The sequence below is a fragment of the Hordeum vulgare genome, chromosome 3H, assembly GCF_904849725.1.
Source record: "Hordeum vulgare subsp. vulgare chromosome 3H, MorexV3_pseudomolecules_assembly, whole genome shotgun sequence".
NCBI classification, from domain to species: Eukaryota; Viridiplantae; Streptophyta; class Magnoliopsida; order Poales; family Poaceae; genus Hordeum; species Hordeum vulgare.
Window position 1 is genome coordinate 538,729,042 of NC_058520.1, and position 26,857 is coordinate 538,755,898.

Here is a 26,857-nt window from a genome sequence, read left to right on the forward strand (position 1 = left end):
CGAAGAAGTTCACTCGATCCAAGCGCATGATGCCTTACCTCATTCGGCGACTGCTTCGCCGAGAAAAGAAGGCACCAACCTGGAACCCTGGGATTGTCTCGCATGGGTGTTATGGCCTTGAGTTTTTCTTCCAGTTCCTACGCCCTGGTCTCCTCTGGGTGAACGCGGGTTTGATCATATGGACCGCTATACATCCACATGGGGTGAACCATGGCCTATAGAGGTTGGATCCTTTGCTGGAAAAAGACTTCCAGAAGGTCCATCCCATTGATACTCTTATGCAACAGAGCAACCAACGCTATCACCACGATATCTATGTTTATCATCCCTTCCTTCGACACACTCAATGATGGAGCCGACTGAATTCGCTCAGGTGAATAAGGTGGTAGGCCCGACTGACTCTCACCAACTGGAACATCCTGGTAATAGAACTAGGAGTCCTGCCAACCCTTCATAGAGTCGGGGAAGGACATCTGAGGAAAACTACTTTTACCTCTGAGCTATATTCCTAAACCCCCGCAGAGTTGCACTACATGCGTCTTTCCCCCCGACTGAGAAGTCTTTTTCACTGTCATCACTCGGCACGTGAAAAAAATGCTTGAAAAATCCACAGTGCGGATAGCACCCGAGGAAGTTCTCGCACAAGGATACGAAAGCGGCTAAGTATGAGACAACATTGGGGGGAAGATGGTGAAGCTGCGCGCTGAAAAAGTCAAGGAACGCACGGAAGAACTGATGTGGGGGCAACGAAAAACCTCATTCCACAATGATGACCAGGAGCACTCGCTCGTCACTTCTTGGTGAGGGCTCTAGCTCGCCCTCATCCGGTAGCCGCCATCTCCCCGGAACCACCACACCTTCACTCTCCAGCTCCTGCAGGCGCTCTTTGGAGACTTGGGACGACAACGAGTCGCCCGGAATCTAGCTCTGTGGGAGCATCCCGACACTCAAGGAAGATCCGCGCGAGCCCTTCTTGGGCCGCTCGGCCTTCGCTGTCGCGCCATTCACCATGCTGCATGGCAGAGTGGGTGAGGTGGGAGGACGTCAGAGGCGGCGAGGAACTCTCAGCCATAGTGGCAAGGTTCGAGAGAGGGGATGGAAATGACTCATATCTGGCGGCATGGTTCCCTCCCCTCGCTACCTTGTCCCATTTATACGCTATAGGAACATACCCCATCGAGTACTTCGCCAGCACGTGGAATATCCACAGGATCCTGGTGACAACGCTCGTGTAGCACGACAGTGACATTTTAGGCACGGGAATCGATGCGTCTCTCCACTACCTCCACTACCCACATCACTATTGATTTCGCTACCCCAACGTGCTCCATCAATTCAAAAAATCACGGAGAAACCGCCTCCCTCATAGCCCGAATAGATTTCGTATCCACGACGCATAATGAGGGGATCCGAATACCCTACCACTCGTCCTTCCATGGGACCCCAAGCATTCGGACAACACAAGAAAGCAACCATATCGCCCGTACCGTAGCACGAGTGAGACCCGTCAGACCTCACCGATTGGACAATTGGAGCCCTGAACCCGCAATCGTCCGAATCATTGAATCCATCTTCCCGGGTATTCAAATATTATCGATTGAAAGCTTGTCGGCATGCTCCAACACTCGGAATATTCCGCTTTTGAATCCGTAGTTGTTTACTAAGAGACCGAGTGATGTAGCCCCGAGCTACAACCTCGGTTTCCCTGAGACACCGAGGGCACCAAAGTGTGCCTTCCACTCAGCTAGTAAAACCTCAACTGATTCGGGGGCTACTAACGGGGTTGTACATAGGGGTAGTCCTATGGACTTGCATCCTGCTACTTCTCAAACAACAGCGCCAAAAATTGACATGTTGACGGAGACTTGCTTGCGTCGGTTTTTCCCTTGAAGAGGAAAGGGTGATGCAACAGAGGAGTAGTAAGTATTTCCCTCAGTTTGAGAACCAAGGTATCAATCCACTAGGAGAATCTCGTCAAGTCCAGAGTACCTGCACAAACACAAAGAGCTTGCACCCAACGCTATAAAGGGGTTGTCAATCCCTTCAAGATTGATTGCAAAGTGAGATCTGAAGGCGGAAAGTGCAACGAAGTAAAAGTGTAAGGCTGAAAATATGGTGTGGAGTAGACCCGGGGGCCATAGTGTTCACTAGAGGCTTCTCTCAAAATAGCAAATATTACGGTGGGTGAACAAATTACTGTCGAGCAATTGATAGAACCGCGCAAAGTCATGACGATATCTAAGGCAATGATTATACATATAGGCATCACGTCCGAGTCAAGTAGACCGATACTTTCTGCATCTACTACTATTACTCCACACATCGACCACTATCTAGCATGCATCTAGTGTATTGAGTTCATGACAAACAGAGTAACGCCTTAAGCAAGATGACATGATGTAGAGGGATAATCTAAAACCAATGATGAAAATCCCATCTTTTTACCCTTGATGGCAACAAAACGATGCGTGCCTCGCTACCCCTTCTGCCACTGGGTGAGATCACCGCACGGTATGAACCCAAAACCAAGCACTTCTCCCATTGCAAGAATCATAGATCTAGTTGGCCAAACAAAACCCACAACTCGAAGAGAATTACAAGGATATGAAATCATGCATAAGAGAGATCAGAAGAAACTAAAATAAGATTCATAGATAATCTGATTATAAATCCACAATTCATCGGATCTCTACAAACACAACGCAAAATAAGATTACATGGATAGATCTCCATGAAGATCATGGAGAACTTTGTATTGAAGATCCAAGAGAGAGAAGAAGTCATCTAGCTACTAGCTATGGACCCGTAGGTGTATGGTGAACTACTCACGCATCATCGGAAAGGTCATGGTGTTGATGAATAAGCCCTCCACATACGAATTCCCCCTCCAACAGGGCACCAGAACGTGCCCAGATGGGATCTTGCGGAGACAGAAGCTTGCGGCGGAGGAAAAGTACTTTCGATGATCTCTTGATTTTTTCTGGGATTTTAGGGAATTTATATGCGAAAGACCTAGGGCAGAGGTGGCCCAGGGAGCCCACAAGCCTGAGAGGCGCGGCCCCCCTGGCCGCGGCTAGGGGGCTTGTGGGGTCCCTGCAGGCCCCCTGCCCTAATTCTCAGGCTTCCCGATCTTCCTCTGTTTCGGAAAAAAATCTTTTTGGCTGTTTCGTTCCGTTTGGACTCCGTTTAAAATCCTCCTCTGAAAGGGGTCAAAAACACAAAAACAGGAACTGGCACTTGGCATTGAGTTAATAAGTTAGTCCCAAAAAATATATAAAAGGCATGCAAAACATCCAAAGTTTGACAAGATAATAACATGAAACCATCAAAAATTATAGATACGTTGGAGACGTATCAAGCATCCCCAAGCTTAACTCCTGCTCGTCCTCGAGTAGGGAAGTGATAAAGAATGAATTTTTGATGTGGAATGCTACCTAGAATAGTTGTCCTTTGCAACTTCTTTCATGTGACATGAGTGTTCACATCCGTGAGATTCAAAACAACAGTTTTCTATTGACATGAAAACAATAATACTTCAAGCAAACTAGCAAGGTAATCATGAACTTTCAAAATAACAAGGCCAAGGAAGTTATCCCTACAAAATCATATAGTCTGGCTATGGTCCATCATCCTCACACAACTAATGTAAATCATGCACAACCCCGGTATTGGCCAAGTAATTGTTTTCGCACTCTTACTTTCTCAAACTTTTTATAACTATCACACAATACATGAGCGTGAGCCATGGATATAGAACTATAAGTGGAATAGAGTGTGGTGGCGATTGTGAGACAAAAAGGAGGAGATGGTCACATTGACTCGGCATATCAAAAGGCTATGGAGATGCCCATTAATAGATATCAATGTGAATGAGTAGGGATTGCCATACAAAGTATGTGAAAGCTCAAAAGGAGAACTAGTGGGTGTGCATCCAACTTGCTTGCTCACGAAGACCTAGGGCAATTTTGAGGAAGCCCATCATTGGAATATACAAGCCAAGTTATATAATGAAGATTCCCACTAGCATATGGTGGTGACGAAACGAGAGGCTCTCAATCATGAAGAACATGGTGCTATTATGAAGCACAAGTGTGGAAAAAGATAGTAGCATTGCCCCTTCTCTCTTTTTCTCTTTTTTTATTTGGGCTCTTAGGCCTCTTTTTTTATCTTTTTTTTTATTTGGGCTCTTTGGCCTCTCTTTTTTTTTAATTTCCTCACATGGGACAATGCTCTAATAATGATGACCATCACACTTTTATTTACTCACAACTCAAAGCTTAGAATTGACTTCTATAGGAAATGCCTCCGACAGTGTACCGGGATGTGCAACGATCTAGCTCAGCGTATGACGTTGAAACATCTCGCTAGCTATCTTACGATCATGCAATGGAAATATGAGAGTGACGGCACAAGTCATGAGACGGAACAGTGGGAGTTGTGTGGCAATATATCTCGGAATGGCTATGAAAATGCCATAGTAGGTAGATATGGTGGCTGTTTTGAGGAAGGCATTTGGTGGGTTTGTGTACCGGCGAGAATTGCGCGGCACTAGAGAGGCTAGCAATGGTGGAAGGTGAAAGTGCATCTATACCATGGACTCACACTAGTCATGAAGAACTCACATACTTGTTGCGAAAGTTTTTATTAGTAATCGAAACAAAGTGCTAAACACATACTCCTAGGGGAAGGGTTGGTAGGTGTTAACCATCGCGCGATCCCGACCTCAACACAAAGGATGACAATCAATAGATCAATTATGCTCCGACTTCCTAACATAGCGGTTCATCATACGTGCATGCTACGGGAATCACTAACTTCAACACAAGTATTTCTAGATTCACAACACCCTACTAACATAACTCTTAATATTACCAAATCCACGCCTCAAAACTAATTGAGAGGAATCAGAACTGCTCTTTCTACTCAATGCACATGAAGATGAAGGTTTTTGTATCCTCTTTGGGTACCTATCACCTTTGGTACTACTTTCATAGCATAAGCCAACTACCAAATCACGCACCGCCGTGCTCTAACAGATCTAAGTGAAGCACATAGAGCAAAATTATCTAGCTCAAAAGATATAAGTGAAGCACAATGATCATTCTAGCAAAATCACGATAGTGCATGTCTCTCTCTAGAGGTGTGCAGCAAGGATGATTGTGACACAACAAAAAGAAAAGACTCCTAAGATACAAGATGCTCCAAGCAAAACACATATCATGTGGTGAATAAAAATATATCTCCAAGTAATGTTACCGATGGATTGAAGACGAAAGAGGGGATGCCTTCCCAGGGCATCCCCAAGCTTAGGATTTTTGGTGTCCTTGAATTTGGCTTGGGATGCCTTGGGCATCCCCAAGCTTGAGCTCTTTCCACTCCTTATATATTTGTCCATGAGAACATCACCCAAAACTTGAAAACTTCACAACACAAAACTTAAACAGAAACTCGTGATATCATTAGCATAAGAAAACAAACTACCACCTCTTTAGGTATTGTAGCAATCTTGATTTCTATTTGTATTGGTGTTGGGCTACTGTACTCTCACTTTTCCATGGCTAGTACCCCCCGATACTATCCATAGTTTCATCAAAACAAGCAATCAACTCAACAAAAATAGAATATGTCAAAAACAGACCAGTCTGTAGCAATCTGTATACTTCCTATACTTCTGGTACCTCAAAAATTCTGAAACTTTACGACTGCCTGGGAAAAGGCATATCAACCAGCAGCAAAATAATCAACTCAAAAGCTCTTTCTGAATAAAAATGAAAAATCATCTCGTGAGCAAAAAGTTTGTGTCTTTTTCCAGCAGGATCAAACAACCATTACCAAGACTAGTCATAAAGGTTTTGCTTGGCTCAAACACAAAAAGAAACACAAAAGACACAATCACAACAGAATTATGATAGTGTGGACGCAACAAAACAGAAAGAAAAATAAATAAATTCATTGGGTTGCCTCCCAACAAGCGCTATTGTTTAACGCCCCTAGCTAGGCATAAGGCGATAAAATCACGTATCGTTGTCTTTGGTGCTCAAACCATAAGTGGCCCTCATCATGGATTCATAAGGCAATCTTATTTTCTTTCTAGGAAAGTGATCCATACCCTTATTTAAAGGAAATTGAAATCTAATATTCCCTTCCGTCATATCGATGATAGCACTGATAGTCCTTAGGAAAGGTCTAGCAAGAATAATAGGGCATGTAGGATTGCAATCAATGTCAAGCATAATGAAATCATGGGTACATAGTTCCTATTTGCAATAATAAGAACATCATTGATCCTTCCCATGGGTTTCTTGACAGTAGAATCCGCAAGATGCAAATTAAGAGAACACTCTTCAATCTCATTAAATTCCAGAACATCACATAACGACTTTGGAATTACGGAAACACTAGCACCCAAATCACACAAAGCATTGCATTCATAGTTTTTGAATTTGATTTTGATAGTAGGTTCCCACTCATCATGAAGCTTTCTAGGGATAAAGACTTCCAATTCAAGTTTCTCTTCAAGAGATTTTATCATGGCTTCGACGATATGATCGGTAAAGGCCTTGTTTTGGCTATAAGCCTGTGGAGAGTTTAACATGGATTGAATCAAGGAAATGCATTCAATCAAGGAGCAACTATAATAATTGAATTCCTTGAAATCCAAGGTAGTAATTTCATTACTACTCAAAGTTTTAATATCTTCTATTCCACTTTCAATGCTTTTAGCATCAAGATAGACGGACTCCGAATCATTGGGGCACTTTTCAACCAAAGTGGATTCATATCCAGCCCCATCATCATTAGGTTTGACACATGAAAACAAAGATTCAATGGGAGTCACACCAAGCACTGTAAGATCTTCGTGATTCTTATCACGAGAACACGGCTTTTAAGCCATTCATGTCTAGCACGAATTTGGGCGGTTCTTTCTTTGCTCTCAATCATGGAAACACGCATAGCTTTCAAAGTTTCATCCATATTGATCTTGGGAGGAGCACATCTAACTTTCAAAGCATCAACATCACTAGACATTCTATCAATGCTTTTAGCCAAATCGTCAATTTTGAGTAGTTTTTCCTCTATGGACGCATTGAAAATCTTTTGCGAGTTGATAAACTCTTTGATATTACTCTCTAGATCAGAGGGTAATCTATTGTAATTTCCATGAGTATTGTTGTAGGAGTTGCCAAAGTTATTAGAGGAGTTACTAGGAAAAGGCCTGGAACATAGTTTCCTCTAAAAGCATTATTGTTGAAAAAATTATTCCTACCAACAAAATGAACGTCCAAGCTAGCGTTGCTACTCTCAATCAAGGAAGACAAGGGCATATAATTAGGATCTAAAGGACCACTTCTACTAGGAACCAAATTCATTAACTCATCCATCTTAGCACTCAACGAGTTAATTTCTTCTATAGCGTGTAGTTTCTTACTAGTAGGTGACCTTTCAGTGTGCCACTGAGAGTAGTTCGTCATGATATTGTCTAAGAGCTTCGTGGCTTCTCCTAACGTGATTTCCATGAACGTTCCACCTGAGGCGGAGTCCAAGATATTTCTAGAAGCAAAATTCAAGCCAGCGTAGAAGATTAGTATAATCATCCAAAGACTCAAGCCATGAGCGGGACAATTTCTAATCATCAATTTCATTATCTCCCAAGATTGTGCGACGTGTTCATGGTCAAGTTGCTTAAAATTCATGATATCATTACGGAGAGAGATAATCTTAGTCGGCGGAAAATACTTGGATATATAAGCATCTTTGCACTTATCCCAAGAATCGATACTATTTTTGGGCAAAGACGAAAACCAAGTTTTTGCTCGATCTCGCAACGAGAAAGGAAAAAAGCTTCAATTTAATCACATCATTATCGACATATTTCTTCGTTTGCATATCTCAAAGCTCAATGAAGGTATTGAGATGGGATGCGACATCTTCACTAGGAAGGCCGGAGAATTGCTCTTTCATAACAAGATTTAGCAAAGCGGCATTGATTTCCTATGACTCCGCACTAGTGGCGGAGCAATCGGAGTACTAATAAAATAATTATTGTTAGTATTCGAGAAGTCACAAAGTTTGGTGTTTTTAGTCATGGTGACTTTGGCAAGCAAGCAAACACACAAGCGAACAAAGAGCAAGCAAGAAAAGGGCGAACGAAAAGACGAACGAAAAAGGCAAACGAAAAAGGCAAATTGGTGAAATGGGGGAGAGGAAAACAAGAGGCAACTGGCAAACAAAGTAAATGCAAGAGATGAGTTTGCGACACTTACTTGGATGAGTTCTTGACTTGATCCGCCCCGGCAACGGTGCCAGAAATTCTTCTTGCTACTTCTCAAACAACAGCGCCAAAAATTGACACGTTGACGGATACTTGCTTGCGTCAGTTTTTCCCTTGAAGAGGAAAGGGTGATGCAACACAGGAGCAGTAAGTATCTCCCTCAGTTTGAGAACCAAGGTATCAATCCAGTAGGAGAATCTCGTCAAGTCTAGAGTACCTGCACAAACACAAAGAGCTTGCACCCAACGCTATAAAGGGGTTGTCAATCCCTTCAAGATTGGTTGCAAAGTGAGATCTGAAGGTGGAAAGTGCAACGAAGTAAAAGTGTAAGGCTGAAAATATGGTGTGGAGTAGACCCGGGGGCCATAGTGTTCACTACAGGCTTCTCTCAAAATAGCAAATATTATGGTGGGTGAACAAATTACTGTCGAGCAATTGATAGAACCGCGCAAAGTCATGACGATATCTAAGGCAATGATCATACATATAGGCATCACGTGCAAGACAAGTAGACCGATACTTTCTACATCTACTACTATTACTCCACACATCAACCGCTATCCAGCATGCATCTAGTGTATTGAGTTCGTGACGAACAAAGTAACGCCTTAAGCAAGATGACATGATGTAGAAGGATAATCTCAAACCAATGATGAAAACCCCATATTTTTACCCTTGATGGCAACAACACGATGGGTGCCTCGCTACCCCTTCTATCACTGGGTGAGGTCACCGCATGGTATGAACCCAAAACCAAGCACTTCTCCCATTGCAAGAATCATAGATCTAGTTGGCCAAACAAAACCCACAACTTGAAGAGAATTACAAGGATATGAAATCATGCATAAGAGAGATCAGAAGAAACTCAAATAAGATTCATAGATAATCTGATCATAAATCCACAATTCATCGGATCTCGACAAACACACCGCAAAAGAAGATTACATCGGATAGATCTCCATGAAGATCATGGAGAACTTTGTATCGAAGATCCAAGAGAGAGAAGAAGCCATCTAGTGACTAGCTATGGACCCATAGGTCTATGGTGAACTACTCACGCATCATCTGAGAGGACATGGTGTTGATGAAGAAGCCCTCCGTGTCCGAATCCCCCTCCGGCAGGGTACCAGAACGTGCCCCAGATGGGATCTTGCGGAGACAGAAGCTTGCGACAGCGAAAAAGTACTTTCGATGATCTCTTGATTTTTCTGGGATTTTAGGAAATTTATAGGCGAAAGACCTAGGGCAGAGGTGGCCCAGGGAGCCCACAAGCCTGGGAGGCACGGGCCCCCTGGCCGCGGCTAGGGGGATTGTGGGGTCCCTGCAGGCCCCTGCCTTGATTCTCAGGCTTCCCGATCTTCTTCTGTTTCGGAAAAAAATCTTTTTGGCAGTTTCGTTCCGTTTGGACTCCGTTTAAAATCCTCCTCTCAAAGGGGTCAAAAACATGGAAAAAACTGGAACTGGCACTTGGCACTGAGTTAATAAGTTAGTCCCAAAAATTTATATAAAAGGCATGCAAAACATCCAAAGTTTGACAAGATAATAGCATGAAACCATCAAAAATTATAGATACATTGGAGACGTATCGCATCCCTAGGCCTGCCTAAGACCCTACTTGGAAATCAGCGTCCCAAAAGCCACCGGTGCAGTCATGACCTCACTCAAGCAAGCATATCTTCACTCATCCTGCACAAGGTCACTCGGATCGTCTCGTGTCAGTCGGGTGTGCCCCGACACTCGGACTGCAGCAAGGCGTGAGCAACAAAGGGACTGCAACGACTACAGAATTAAACTAACACATGAAGTGCAGTGAAGACGTGTGTTCCCACTAACGCTGGAGTTAGAGCTAGTGTTACTAGTAACATCCGTAGTTATTATCATTAATTCGCCCTTGTAATGAGGCTCGGCCGGTCCTGCTGCACTCTATATAAGCCACCCCAAGCTCCTGACCGAGGGTTCAATGTCCTGTACTATCACACACCCCATAAGAAAACATCACCCTCAGGGCTCGAGATGTAGGGTTGTTACCACTCCCGAGTGGGGCCCTGATACGTCTCCATCGTATCTACTTTTCCAAACTCTTTTGCCCTTGTTTTGGACTCTAATTTGCATGATTTGAATGAAACTAACCTGGACTAACGTTGTTTTCAGCAGAATTGCCATGGTGTTGTTTTTGTGTAGAAATGAAAGTTCTCGGAACGTCCTGGAAATTTACGGAGAATATTTCTGGAAAATATGAAAAATACCTACGCAAAGATCCACCGGAGGGGGTGAGCTAGTGGGCCTCAAGCCGTGTGGCCGCGGCCACCCCCCCAGGCCGCGGCGTCAGGGCTTGTGGCGCCCACGAGCTCTACCGCCCCCAAACTCAGCGCTATTTATTCTCTTTCGTCCCGAAAAAAATCAAGAGAGAAGATTTCATCTTGTTTGCGACACAGAGGCGCCGCCACATCCTGTTCTTCGTATGGAGGGCAGATCTGGAGTCCGTTTTGGGCTCCGGATCAAGGAGATCATCGCCATCGTCATCATCAACCTTCTTCCCTCTCCAATTCCATGAAGCTCTTCATCGTTCGTGAGTAATTTATTCATAGGCTTGCTGGGCGGTGATGAGTAGGATGAGATCTATCATGTAATCGAGTTAGTTTTGATGGGGATTGATCCCTAGTATCCAATATGTTCTGAGATTGATGTTGCTACTACTTTGCCATGCTTAATGCTTGTCACTAGGGCCTGAGTGCCATGATTTCAGATCTGAAATTATTATGTTGTCACTAATATATGTGTGTTTTAGATCCGATCTTGCAAGTTGTAGTTACCTACTATGTGTTATGATCCGACAACCCTGGAGTGACAATAACCGGAACCACTCCCGGTGATGACCATAGTTTGAGGAGTTCATGTGTTCACCAAGTGCTAATGCGTTGGTCCGGTTCTTTATTAAAACGAGGACCTTAATATCCCGTAGTATCCACTTGGACCCCGCTGCCACGGGAGGGATGGACAATAGATGTCATGCAAGTTCTTTTCCCTAAGCATGTATGACGACACACGGAATGCATGCCTACATCACATTGACAAACAGGAGCTAGCCACATATCTCTCTATGTTATAACTGTTGCATGATGAATGTCATCCGACAAATCACCAATCCATTGCCTACGAGTTTGTCCCACTGCTGGTGTTACTTGTTTTGCTCTGATGTTGTTACTACTGTTGCTGCTACTGTTACTTGTTGCCACTGTTACTTGCTTTGTCCTGCTGCTGCTGCCACTACTGTTGCTACTACCGTTACTTGCTGCTGCTGTTACTCGCTACTACTGCTACTTGCTACTGCTGTTACTCGCTACTGCTGCTACTTGCTACTGCTGTCGCTACTGCTGTTCCTTGCCACTGCTGTTACTCGTTACACTGCTGCTACCTGCTACAATACTTTTTCTGGCACCGTTGTCGGGAAAGAATATTTCCCGTCCACGGGAAACTTACTGGCGACATTGATACATCCGTCAGGAATAGTCTGCCTTGTCAACAGATCGTTTCTGGCACCGTTGCTATCATACTACTTTGATACAGATACTTTGCTTGCAGATACTAATCTTTCAGGTGTGGTTGAATCTGACACATTCGGCTGCTAATACTTGAGAATATTCTTTTACTTCCCGTCGCGCGAACCAACAAATTTGGGTTGAATACTCTATCCTCGAAAATTGTCGCGATCCCACACGCTGGTTGGCTATTGCAAGACAAGTTCTAATTGTTGAGCAACTGGAAGCAGCTCTTTTCTGGCTCCGTTGCCGTGGAGGCATCAAGTCAGGAATAGTTGCACGTCAACAACATTTTTTCTGGCACCGTTGCCGGGGAAGGATATCTATATTCTCTGAGTCACTTGGGATTTATATCTGCTGATCACTATGAAGAATCTGAAAGATCCAAAAACCAAAGTCTTGCCCTCAACTACGAGGGGAGGTAAGGAACTGCCATCTAGCTCTGCACTTGATTCACCTTCAGTTATGAGTAAGTCTGCGACACCACCTCCTGCTAGAAATCTTGATATGTCGCTTATGCTTGATGATGCTTATGATGCTACTATGCATGATACTGCTAGAGATACTATGCCTGATACTGCTAGAGATGCTATGCCTGATACTGCTTTGCCTGATGATGCTAGAGATGCTATTTTGCCTGATGATGCTATGCTTGATACTGCTAGAGATGTTTTTTTGCCTGATGATGCTATGCTTGATACTGCTAGAGATACTACTTTGCTTGATATACCACTAGGGGTATTCCTTGATGCTCATATTGCTAGAGTTACTGCCAATGCTCGTGATGCTTCTGAAACTGGCGATACTATTGAGATAGAACCTGCTTTTGCTCCTACTAGATCTAGCTCTCCTAGATATGAATTGCCTGATATACCTGAGGGTTATGTTATGGAGGGAGAGATAGCTGAGGATTTTCTTGCGTGTAAGGATGCCTATGACGCTGAGAAATTACTTCTCAAGTGGAAGGAAAAATCTCTGAAAGCTAGGATGAACCCGAAGTTTGCCACTTCACCTATCTTTGTCACCGATGAGGATTATGAATTCTCTGCCGACCCTAAGATAATCTCTCTAGTCGAATCTGATCCTTCCACGGTCATGAGTCTGAGACGGTCGTAGCCTATCTTACCAAAGTACACGATATAGCCACCCTTTTCACTAGTGAGGATAAGATCCGCTACTACTATATCCTTAAGTTGTTTCCTTTCTCTCTAAAGGATGATGCTAAAGCCTGGTTCACTTCTCTTGCTCCTGGATATGTGAGTAGTCCCCAGGATATGGTCTATTACTTTTGTGATAAATATTTCCCTGCCCATAAGAAGCAAGCTGCCTTGTAGGAAATATACAACTTTTCTCAACTCAAAGAAGAGAGTCTCCCACAAGCTTGGGGGAGGCTCATCCAGCTACAGAATGCTTTGCCTGATGACCCTCTTAAGAAGAACGAGATACTGGATATCTTATATAACGGACTTACCAATGCTTCTAGAGACCACTTAGATAGTTGTGCCGGTTGTGTTTTTAGGGAACGAACTATAGAACAAGCTGCGATTCTACTGAATAACATCTTGATCAGCGATAATGCTTGGACTATTCCCGAACCACCTCCTAAGCCAACTCCTAAGAAAAGAGGTACTCTATTCCTCAGTCCCGAAGATATGCAAGAAGCCAAGAAATCTATGCAAGAGAAAGGCATTAGATCTAAAGATGTCAAAAATCTACCGCCCATCGAAAAAATCCATGGTCTCGATAACCCGATACAAGTAGTAGAGTTGAATTCTCTGCGTAGGTTTGATGAGAGTGATATTCCTTTTGACAAACCTGCTAGCCTATGCTTTGATGAATTTGACAACTTTGTTGCCAAACAACAGAGTTTCAATGATTATGTTAGCAGACATTTGGAACAAAGTACTCGTATGCTTAGTCATTTAAGTGCTTGTGTAGACAGAAATGTCAATGATCTGAAGCTTCTGAGTAAACATGCCTCTATGATTACTACTCAGGTAGAACAAGTACATAAAGCTCAGAATGACTTGCTCAATGAATTAAATGACAACTCTGTCAGAGTCATTACTAGAGGAGGCAAAATGACTCAGGAACCTTTGTATCCTGAAGGCCATCCTAAGAGAATTGATCAAGATTCTCAAGGAATTAATGCTGATACACCCAGACATCCTAAGAAGAAGGATGATAGAAACCTACATGTCAGTTCACCAAATACCGTCACACCTAAAGAACCAAATGATATTTCTGCGTCTGATGCAGAAACACAATCTGGTGATGAACATGAACCTGGTTACAATATGGACAGCGATGTTCATAATAATGCTCAACCTAGCAATGATAAGGATGTGGAGATTGAACCTACGGTTAATCCTGATAACCCACAACCTAAGAGTTACGATAAGAATGACTTCACTACTAGGAAGCATGGTAAAGAAAGGGAGCCATGGGTTCAGAGACCTATGCCCTTTCCTCCTAAGCCATCCAAGAAAAAGGATGATGAGGATTTTGAGCGCTTTATTGAAATGATAAGACCCGTCTTTCTGCAGATGCGGTTAATTGATATGCTCAAAATGTCTCCATATGCCAAGTACATGATAGATATCGTGACTAATAAACGGAAGATACCACCATGCTTGCCAATTACACTTTCAAAGGTGGAACTCCTAAGAAACTTGGTGATCCCGGAGTGCCCACTATACCTTGCTCCATTAAAGGAAACTACGTAAGAACTGCGTTATGCAACCTTGGAGCCGGTGTTAGTGTTATGCCTCTCTCTCTTTATCGTAGACTTGAACTGGATAAGTTGACACCCACTGAAATTTCTCTACAAATGGCCAACAAATCAACTACTTTCCCAGTCGGCATTTGCGAGGATGTGCCTGTTGTGGTTGCTAACACCACCATCTTAACTGACTTTGGTATCTTGGATATTCCCGAGGACGATGCCATGGCTGTCATTCTCGGAAGACCCTTTTTAAACACTGCAGGGGCTGTTATAGATTGCAACAAAGGCAATGTCACTTTCCATGTCAACGGTAATGAGCATACAGTGCACTTTCCGAAGAAACAATATCAAGTACATTGCATCAGTTCTATAGAAAAAACTTCATCGATTCTTATTGGGAGCTTTGAATGGCCTATTCCTCGTGTCAAGATGAAGTATGATTTGCTTGTTGGGGAGATTCATATCCCCATTGAGGTGACCTAGTGGCTATTCGAAATTCTCCGTTCTCTTTTGCGATTCGAGAAAGTTTTGTCATGAGGATTTGATCAACCCCATTGACGGATTTTTTTCGATGACCATGAAACGGATGAATCAAAGAGTCACGTACCTCTGTTTTAAGCTTTCACTTTCTGTTGCTTAGAAGAAAAATGATAGGTTTAGTTTAGTTTTCCCTGTTTTCTGTCTTAGCATCCGGTGGAAACGTACCCCAAAAATAAAAGTTCTCTGAACACTGTGAAAATCTAGTATGATTTTTTCTGGAATATTTGAAAAATACTAGGACTGAGAGCTGGCCTGGGGGCCACATCAGTGGACCACAAGCCCTGATGGTGCGGGCTCCCCCTCGCCCCGGCCACCAAGCTTGTGGGGCCCATAGGGACCCCCTCCACTCATTCCAGCTCCCATCCTCTTCTTCTACATCCAGAAAAAATCGTTTCGCAGCTCAAACCCGTGTTCTTGCTCATTTGGGTGTGATTTTCGATTTCCATGCTCAAAGCACCATTCTCCAAACCGTTTTGCGGAAATTACTCCTTGGTAAGTGACTCCTCCATTGGTCCAATTAGTTTCAACTCTAGTGCTTTATCCTTCGCGTATTTTTGCTACCTTGGTGACCCTGTTCTTGAGCTTGAAATGTTGATTTTAGCTGGTCCCAAGTAGTTTTAGCACGTGATACGGTCTCTAGGCACTAGTAGGAGTAGTTGCTACGAGTTGGGTTAATCTTTATTCACTTTTCTTTCGAAGTCTCTAAAAATTTCAGAATTTTTCAGAGCTAGAAAAGGAAAAAGATGAGGAGGTTCTTGAGAGGCTCTTCAAGCCGTAACCCCAAGGAGGATGAGAAGAACCACCCCAAGTACGTAGTTGCTCGAGTCACACAAGTTCGAGCGTGCGAGTGGCCAAGTGATGAATTTTTGCGCGCCGCCGGGCTTTATGAAGACTTTTATTACTTGGTGGAGAACACAGGTCTTACCGCGTTTGTTGAAGATAAGTGCCCACAATACCTCCTCCTCACCAATATTTTCGTTCAAAGCTTCAACTTTTATCCGAGGAAGAATCCTCCTATGGTTGAGTTCATGTTATACGATATCCCCCAGTGCATGACACTACATGATTTTGGCAATGTGTGCAAATTACCTTATGTTGGGGATATTCATGATCCTCGTGCACGGGACTTGGAGGATTTCATAGGTACTATTGCTGTTGGAGAGGAGAGAGGAGTGTCTCACGCTAGAATTGCTAGCATACATTTTGTTGTGCTTCGGTACTTCTCATTATTTGTGGGAAAATGTTTGATTGGCCGTGGGGAGGCTGGATCACTTAGCTCTCCAGACCTTGTGGTTTTGCGCGAAGGCCTTTATAGCAATAAGACTTATAGGCTAGGTGTTATAGTAGCTCAGCGTTTGAACACAACTCGTTCCAAAGGTGTCGTCTATTGAGGTATCTATGCTACCCGTCTTGCTAGACACTTTGAGATACCTATTAGACTTCGCAAGGAAGAAGAAATGCTTCTTCCTGAGAAATATCTGGATTATGACAACATGGTTCGCCATGATTTTCTGGATAGAGATGCTAGTAGACGGATGATTTATAACCTGGTATTTAGTCAGGGTACTCGAGAGACTATTACTCTGCCTGCTCCTTCTTTGTTCAACCTTTATGCAGGCAGGTACATTATTATGCCCTCGTACATCTACGCGTATTGGGGCTTGGCCCAACCACAAGTGCCCGTGCCCGAGCCGTGAGTCGAGTACCAGATGCCAGTTTATCAGTGGGAGCCAGAGGAGCTCACACAGCAGTGGCATCCACAGTCCGCTCCGGAGTATCCCAGAGCTGGTTATTTCCCTCCTTGGGAGTAGACCAAGCTAGGCCAAAAGCCTAAGCTTGGGGGAGTACGTGTTTGCACCAACTTTACATTCATGCTTATGCTTTCACTTTCTTAGTCGTTGTTTTACACTTTGTCACTGTATCATCCATGCTAGTTTATTTTCTTTTTCTTGTTTTCTTGTTTTGTATCCTTTTGAGAAAACCCAAAAAGATTTTCCTTTCTTCTTTTGCTTGTTGGGAGCTTTCCCGTGTAAATAGTTTTCTTTTTCTGTGGGTCAAGGTAGAAGATATTGGTTACAATGTTTAGTGGCTCTTGCATGCATACATGTTTAGCTTTCAAAGAGCCATTTTACTTTGTCTTCTCCTTTGTGTTTGCCTGCAAATTCAGCTTAGTCCAATGCACGAGCACTCTTATTATTGTTCACATCGTTCGATCGTGCATGTGAAAGGCAATAATGATGATATATGATGAAGTGACTGAGACTGGAAAAGCTGGTATGAACTCTATCTATTTTGTTTTTGTAAATATGACTAGCTTGTCGTCCCAGATTTAGCTTTGTTGTGAGAGAACCATGTTTGCAATGACAACTTAGAGATCATAGTTTCTGATGCCATGCTTAATTAGCTAGAGCTTATAATGGTTTGTCTTGAATGCCAACATAGATTTTGAGATGACTATGATGTAGTATGATATGATGGTATTCTCCTTTGAATGATTCAAGTGGCTTGACTTGGCGCATGTTCATGCATGTAGTTGAAACAAAATCAACATAGCCTCTATGATGTTCGTGTTCATGGTGATTTATATCCTGTTCATGCTTGCATTCAATGTTAGTCAAACTCATTGCATCTTGATGACTGTTGTCGCTCTCTAGTTGGTCGCTTCCTAGTCTTTTGCTGGCCTTCACTTGTACTAAGCGGGAATACTGCTTGTGCATCCGCTCCCATAAACCCAAAAGTTTTTCCATGAGAGTCCACCATACCTACCTATTTGCGGTATCTACCAGCCGTTCCAAGTAAATTTGCATCTGCCATTCTCTAAACCTTTAAGAAATAATCTGTTTTGCATGCCCGAACCACTCATGTGGTGACAGAGGGCTATTGGTATCTTCCATGCTAGGAGTGTTATCCTCGACATGTGTTTATTCACAGTCATTCACGAGAAAGGGGCCGGTATTTGGAATGCCCAGTTCCACGCTTACATCGAAAACATAACTGTAAAACAAGACTCCCCCGGATTGATGTTAGCATGGACGGTACCCGAGGATTTGGCTAGCCGTGGAGTGTGATTGATTGGTGGTGGGGGAGTTAAAACTTTACTTTTCTGTTTGGGAACCGCCTATAGCATGAGTGGCATGGAAGATATTGAGAACTCTTGGTCATTGCGTTGACAATGAAAGCATGCCACCCAAAATTATTATCTCTGTTTTCAAAGCTTGAGCTCTGGCACCTCTGCAAATCAATGCTTCCCTCTGCGAAGGGCATGTCTATTTATTTTCCTGTCGAGTCATCCTCCTCTTATATAAGCACCAATTAGAGAGCACCTCTGTCATTTTTATGCTTTGCTTTTGATTGATATTGAGTATGACTATGACTGGATCTTCGTTGCTATGAATTACAATGTTTAGTCAGCCCTTGACCTTTCAAAGTGCTGTGCATTTATGTTTTGCGGTCTCATAAAGAGCTAGCAAGATACCATCTATTCAAATGGCCTGCATAAGAGAGGAGCTCGAGAGGGGTGGCGCAGCTGCGCTTAAAAACGACTCTCGACGCTCCTCGACTAGCAAGGTGGGACTAAACATCGACGCGCTCGGCGCCGTGCGAGCCGCAGGACTTTAGTCCGGGTTGGTGGCCTCAACCGGGACTAAAGGCCGCCCTTTAGTCCCGGTTGTAGCCACCAACCGGAACTAAAGGTCTCTGCTTCCCGCCCTTTGTGCTGCTGAAAATGAGCTTTAGTCCCGGTTGGTGGCTGAAACAAGGACTAAAGGGGTGCAACCGGGACTAAAGATGGAGCTATATGATACGTCCCAAACGTATTTATAATTTCTGCTTGTTCCATGATCTTTTGGATGACATTGTTATATGTTTTTCTACACGTTTATATCATTTTACACATATTTGGACTAACCTATTAACTCAGTGCACCCAGTGCCAGTATCCGTCTACTAATGTCTATTTTGCACGGGGTTTTACCCAATTTTCCGAAGCCTGAAACGTTCCAAAAAAAATATGTAAAAAATCAATGAAACACAAGTTTCCGGATCACCGAAGATGGGCCAGAGGGGGGCAAGGGGCCTCCCAGGCGGTCTGCTGGCGCGCCGAGGCCCTAGGCCGCGCCAGGAGGTCGCCTGCGTGGGCCCCACCTCCTCTGGTGCCCTCCTTTGGCCTATATTTAAAGTCTCGAGAGGAAATCCTTACACAACTTCTGGAATCACGAATTTCTCCATCGTTCCGCCGCCGCAACGCTTCCGAGATCAGGAGCGTCAGGAGTCCTCTTCCTGACACCCTGTCGGAGGGAGGATTGACCTCCGGGAGCTTCTCCACCGCCATGGACGCTTCCCGGACGTGCCGTGAGTAGTCCTTCTTGGACCATGAGTCCATGACCAGTAGCTATGTGATGTCTTCTCTCCAATCTTGTGCTTCAATGGTTAGTCCTTGTGAGCTGCCCTACATGATCAAGGCATCTATGTAATTCTCTTACTTTTGCTATGCTCGGTTTGTTGGGATCCGATGGATTATGAGATTATGTTCAGATTGTTATGAGTTATATATTTGACTATCCTTTTATATTATGTTCCTTAGTGATTCATGCATTTTCTCCGTTGCTATTTATTGCTTTGGCCGGGTAGTAGATTGTAACTCCAAGAGGGAGCGTTATGCATGATTGTGGGTTCATGCCCCTCGATGTCTAGCTTGAGTGACAGAAACATGAGACTAGGGGATGTGCTTGCTGCCACCAGGGAGAAAACAACGGTGCTTGTGACCATGGTTTCAAGGATTGTTTACCTTACGCATAGTTCATTAATGTAGTTGTCCGTTGCTTTGAGTTTACACTTTAGGTGGGGCTCATAACTTAATACCGGCGAGATGTTGTGGATAGATATCTCAAGGTGGATGATTAGTAAGTAGATGCTGATGAACAAACGGTCTACTTGTCTTGGCGTACTACCCATTACTATTGAACCTCTAACTATCAAGTAGCATAATTAGCATTGCGGTGCGATCATAATTCTGTCAATTCCCCAACTATGATTTGTTTACCCAAGCATAGTTGTTTATCATCTTTTGGGATAGAGAAAGCACTAGTGGACATCATGTGACTCCGGTCCATATCACCATCATTGTTTACACCTCCATCATTTACCGCTTTCATTTACTTCTCCGTTGCAATCACTATTACCTTCCTGCTTGTGTTTTGATCATTTGCAAACTACAAGGCCGGAGAGATTGACAACCTCTCTGTACTCGTTGGGAGAAAAGTTATTTGTTGTGTGTGCAGGTCCACGTCTTCTGCTAGCGCAAGGGTGGAGGACACCTACTTGTTGAGCCTAGGAGTCCTCCTGGTTTGATAAACCTTACAGTCTCCGTGTAAGGGAAATCTGCTGCTGACTACATCTCCACGTTCCACTTGGGGTAACCAACGAGGGGCGAGAAGTATATCCATCAACTCGTCATCAAGCAAATTTCTAGCGTCGTTGCTGGGGACTCCTGTCTTCAAGATAGGGGAGTTGTACACTATCCTTTACCTTTGCTTTTTAGTCTTGTTAGTTTGCTTTTTAGTTTTTGCTTTAGAGTCTTATACCAAAAACCACAAAAAAATTAGTTACTTTGCTTTGTTTAGTCAGTATGCCTAAGTCCTTTACCTCTAGTGTTGCACCAGAAGGAGAGATTCTCACCTTCAAACAAAGGGTTGGAGAAAGTTTGAAAGATGCTTGGTATAGAATTAAAAATTCTCAAGATAGAGCTACCAAGAAGCAATCCACCACTATTTTTCTTAGAAATTTTTATGTTGGTATAACTTCTTGGCATAGGTTTGCTCTAGACACAACAATAGGAGGGAATTTCTTGGAAGCTCCCGTTGGGGAGGCTCTTAACGTTATGGAAAATCTTGTCGGAATCCCACCTATTGTTGACATAAAGGATGATATCACTTTATCTCATGTTATGAGTAAACTTGAGAAAATAGAGCTAGAGATGCCAAGCATGAGTAAAATTAATGAAGTAGATCGTAGGATTCAAGGGAACTTAAATAGACTTGATAGCTCCATGAAAAAAATTTACAAAATTTTGGAGACCCTTAAATCACATGATGTGGATCCTTCTAGGATTGATAAGATCGAGGATATTTTTGAAACTTTAGGAACTACCCTATCCTCCATCAAGACTAAAAAGGTAGAAACCCCCGCAAGGAAGGGACCTAGGTTTGTTAACATACCCAAGGTTCCTCAACCCAAAACAAGTATACCTAATGCTAAGGGCGTTGAAACATTGAAGACCTTGGAAGAGATACCTCTCTTAAGTAGAATTAGGAATGAAATTACAATTGGTCTTACTACCTGTGATTTTGCTCCTAGAAGTGTTGCCACTAAGCCTATCTTTGAGAGTCCTCTTAAGACAAGTTGTATTATTGAAGACCTCTTTGATGATCTTGATGATGGTTCAACTGATACAACTTGATCTTCTTGCATTATGCCTAGCTCAAAGGCATAAAAGAAAGCGCTTGTTGGGAGGCAACCCAATTTGTTTTTACTTTCTGTTTTAGTGGCCTTGATGCTTATTACTACTGTAGCAACATCATTGTATCTTTATTTTTAAGCTTTGTGCCAAGTTATAGCCTCCGATTGCAAGAAAGTTCAAAAATTGTGACATGCTGTCCAGAAACAGATTTTGTGTGCTTGACGGACAAATTCGCCAAAACTCACCACATCATCTTTTTGATCTGAATGTTTTTTACAACATGATCTATATAATTTCCTTTGTGGTATATTTTCTGAGTTTTTTGATTTGAGTTGCAGAAGTGCCCCGAATAAATTATTTGCTACCCGTTGTTCTGTTTTTCACAAATTCTGCCATGTTTTGCATTTTCATTGTTTTGCAAATCCTAAGCTTAATTTTTATTTGCAAAAACCTTTTGGAATTCATAATAAGCAGTAGATTTTCATGAAAATCTTTATTTCCAGCAGGTAATGAATTATTTTATTAAGGGAACTAACCACTCTAATCAGCTTATGATGAGTTTCGTATGAAGGGAGTTTTCAAGTATGCGATGGGAGATGATGAAAGAAGATACAGGAGTGTCAAGCGCTCAAGCTTGGGGATGACCCCATGCACCCCCATAAATATTCAAAGAAGACTCAAGCGTCTAATCTTGGGGATGCCCCCGTGCATCCCCTTCTCTATCAACAATTATCAGTTCGTCCATCTCCATGCTATAGATTTATCACTTCATATGTTATGTGCTATGCTTGGAGCGTCTCGCTCTTTACTTTTTAGTTTTTTTAGTTTTGCTTGCTGTTCATAACAAGTCAGAACCCGGCTTACCTTTTTTGGGAGAGAGACACGCTCCATTCCACTCTAGAACACAACATAGGCTTTCATGCTTATATTTTTCGTGTGTTCTTCATCTTTTCGTAGCTACTGTCATGCTGAGCTCTTAGTTTTCATGCTTATCTTTTTAATAGCTATTATTTAAGTTGCTTATGGAACTCTCTTGAGTTATCATGCTTATCTTGTTTAGAGAGTTGGATCGTTGCACTAAGTTGTGTGTCTTGCATGAGTAGGTAATTGAGGTTGCTATTTAAGTATAGTAGTAACTTGCAATAGTCTTGAGGTATTGATTTGAGTAATGTTTGGACTATTGGTGCCAAGAGCTTGAGCCTATTAGTGATAGGTGTCGTATTTTGGGAAATCCTTGTGTTTTTCAAAAACTAAAATTAGTTGAGAACTCTAGCTACTAAATTGATCGCTAACCTCTCGAGGGGTTGGAATATATAGAGTACCCTCACGTTACCATGAGTCGAGGATGCGCAAGGATAACCAAACCCCCAAACACTCCTCCTCGGGGTACTTGTCTCTTTGTGAATTTTCTAACTAGATAGAGAGTTACCGATAATAAGTGTATGCGTTCTTCGGATTAATGTGAGCATTCGATTGTTGGCGGTTCCACTATCCATATTTTACTAGCCTCTTCGGTACCGTGCATTGCCCTTTCTCACATTGAGAGTTGGTGCAAACTCCGCCGGTGCATCCCAACCCATGACGTGATACGCTCTGTCATACATAAGCCTCATTATATCTTTCCTCAAAAGAGCCACCATACCTACCTACTAAGGCATTTCCATAGCCTTTCCGAGATAGATTGCCATGCAACATCCACCATCTTATGACTTGATCTTCATGTCATACATGCTTTTGCTTGATCGTAGAGCCGCATGCTAGTTGGGCCTTTCCCTCATTACTACTACATGACGCGCTAGTATCATTGCATATCCTGCTACACTGGCACATGCATACATTTGCATACATCATGATAGTTTTCACTTGTCTTTATGTTGAGTACTTCCTATAAAGTGTGATGATTTTTCTTTTTATATTCATGTAAAACATAGAGTGTTGCCCTTAAGTGAGGAAAAGATCCCAAAAAGGACAAACAAAAGACCCCAACGAGGACAAATGAGAGATAAAAGAAAGAGCCAAAGAGGTTAGAAAAAAAAAGAAAAAAAAGAGAGAAGGGGGCAACACTACTATTCCTTTTGGAAGATCCATACTCGTACTCCATTGCTATATTTCTACTACATAGAGATTATCATTCATGCATAACTATGTGGGGACCCTTACACTATAGAACTTGGTTTGCACATTCCAATGATGAGCCTCCTCAAATGAGCTCTAGGTCTTCATGAGCAAACAAGTTGGATGCACCCTCACTAGTTCTATTGGAGAGCTTACCTTAGCTCATATGTGCATCCGTTACATGGCAATCCCTACTCCTCACATCATATATATCATTTGGCTTTCTCTTGCCTATGGTTGTCCTCATTGATGTGAGCCTTTCACACCTTTTTGTCTTCCTTCCCCATCATTATTCTATTTGCCATCCTAAGTTCCAACATATCTTGCTTACGCTCATCCTTTGCATGAGTGCTCAAAATCGAATGGGAGATGATCATTTTGATTTGTGCCTGACTAGTGGTCTGGGGATGAGTCAAAATAAGATTCCGAAGGAGACTAAGTGTGAAATTTTAGTAGATTGAGTTCTCAATAAAAATATATTTTATGATCTCAACCCATCTCTCACTTCTCAAACGCAAACACCATTTGGAGACATTCGAGTCACGGACAGCGAGAGCTCTTGCACCTTTATGTCCTTACTTTGCTAAACTCAATACTAGATATAGACTCTTGCTTGTTATTGTTTTGACTTCAATTGCATATCTCACTTGCTTTACTTTGAAGTTCTTACATTCGAGTCATGGACAGCGAGAGCTCTAGCATGTCACCACATAAAATATTGTGTTATCATTTATCTACTCGAGGACGAGCAGAAATTAAGCTTGGGGATGTTGATACGTCCCAAACGTATCTATAATTTCTGCTTGTTCCATGATCTTCTGGGTGACATTGTTATATGTTTTTCTACACTTTTATATCATTTTACACATATTTGGACTAACCTACTAACTCAGTGCACCCAGTGCCAGTTTCTGTCTACTGATGTCTATTTTGCAGGGGCTTTTACCCAATTTTCCGAAGCCCTAAAAATTCCAGAAAAATATATAAAAAATCTGCAAAACAGAAGCTTCCGGATCACCGAAGATGGGCCAGAGGGGGGCAAGGGGCCTCCCAGGCGGCCTGTTGGCGTGGCGAGGCCCTAGGCCGCGCTAGGAGGTCGCCTGGGTGGGTCCCACCACCTCTGGTGCCCTCCTTTTGCCTATATTTAGAGTCCCGAGAGGATACCCTTACACAACTTCTGGAATCGCCAATTTCTCCATCGTTCCGCCGCCGCAATGCTTCTGAGATCGGGAGAATCACGAGACCTCTTCCCGGCACCCTGCCGGAGGGAGAATTGACCTCCGGGAGCTTCTCTACCGCCATGGACGCTTCCCGGACGTGCCGTGAGTAGTACTCCTTGGACCATGAGTCCATGACAAGTAGCTATGTGATGTCTTCTCTCCAATCTTGTGCTTCAATGGTTAGTCCTTGTGAGCTTCCTTACATGATCAAGGCATCTATGTAATTCTCTTGCTTTTGCTATGCTCGGTTTGTTGGGATCCGATGGATTATGAGATTATGTTCAGATTGTTATGAGTTATATATTTGATTATCCTTTTATATTATGTTCCTTAGTGATTCATGCATGTTATCCGTTGCTATTTATTGCTTTGGCCGTGTAGTAGATTGTAACTCCAAGAGGGAGCGTTATGCATGATTGTGGGTTCATGCCTCTCGATGTCTAGCTTGAGTGACACAAACATGTGACTAGGGGATGTGCTTGTTGCCACCATGGAGAAAACAATGGTGCTTGTGACCATGGTTTCAAGGATTGTTTACCTTACGCATAGTTCGTTAATGTAGTTGTCCGTTGCTTTGAGTTTACACTTTCGGTGGGGCTCGCAACTTAATACCGGCGAGATGTTCTGGATTGATATCTCAAGGTGGATGATTAGTAAGTAGATGTTGATGAATAAACAGTCTACTTGTCTTGGCGTACTACCCATTACTATTGAACCTCTAACTATCAAGTAGCATAATTAGCATTGCGGTGTGATCATAATTCTGTCAATTGCACAACTATGATTTGTTTACCCAAGCATAGTTGTTTATCGTCTTTTGGGAGAGAGACATCACTAGTGAACATCATGTGACTCCGGTCCATATCACCATCATTGTTTACACCTCCATCATTTACCGCTTTCCTTTACTTTTACGTTGCAATCACTATTACCTTCCCGCTTGTGTTTTGATCCTTTGCAAACTACAAGGCCGGAGAGATTGACAACCTCTCTGTACTCGTTGGGAGCAAAGTTATTTGTTGTGTGTGCAGGTCCACGTCTTCTGCTAGCGTCAGGATGGAAGACACCTACTTGTTGAGCCTAGGAGTCCTCCTGGTTTGATAAACCTTACAGTCTCCATGTAAGGGAAATCTACTGCTGACTACATCTCCACCTTCCACTTGGGGTAACCAACGAGGGGCGAGAAGTATATGCATCAACTCGTCATCACTATATAAGTGGGACTTTGCAGTTTTTCCAAATCCACTGCTTTCTTCGATCTCCTCTCCCCCGACGGCGCCGGGACCACCTCGAGGCCGCCAGGCTGTCAGACCTCGTTGTTGCCTCCCCGAGCCCTGCCCCGACGCCGTCCCTCGCTCCCCTCGCCGGGCCCACCCTACGCCGGCGCCTTCGCCGCTGCCAGCCATGTCGTCGCCGTCGCCGTGCCCTGCATGGACGTTGCCGTCCCTGCGTGCTCCCTAATTGTCGACCGACCCCTCCATCTCCATCGCTCACCGCCCTAGTGAGCTCCTCCATCTCCATTGCTCCTCGCGGGCTTCCCTCTCTCTAGAGTGATAGTATATTCATAAGGGGAAAATATTCCAAAAATGAATTTTGCCTATCTATTTCATTTACAATTCAGTCCACAATGGTGATTCCTGAATATTAACCAATGTTTATAGCCTGTAAAAATTAAATATGTTGAACATGGATTTGAACAAACCTTGGGCATTCCAGTACTTCCACTAGCGTACATTATCAATGTTGTATCAGATGGGAGAGGCAAATTGGCTTTGTTTAGCCAAGGATCAATACTTCACTTGAGACACATTCCTCATATATGTACACAACATGTTTCAAAGTATCAAGTTGCCCATTTATATCAATAAGCTTTTTTAGTTCTTTCCGCCCACAGATCATAGTAGTTACCTGAGTCTAAATAGTAAAAAAAACAAGATTGGGACATCATACCACACCAAACATAAGGTATGATCTATTCTGTTAAAATAGA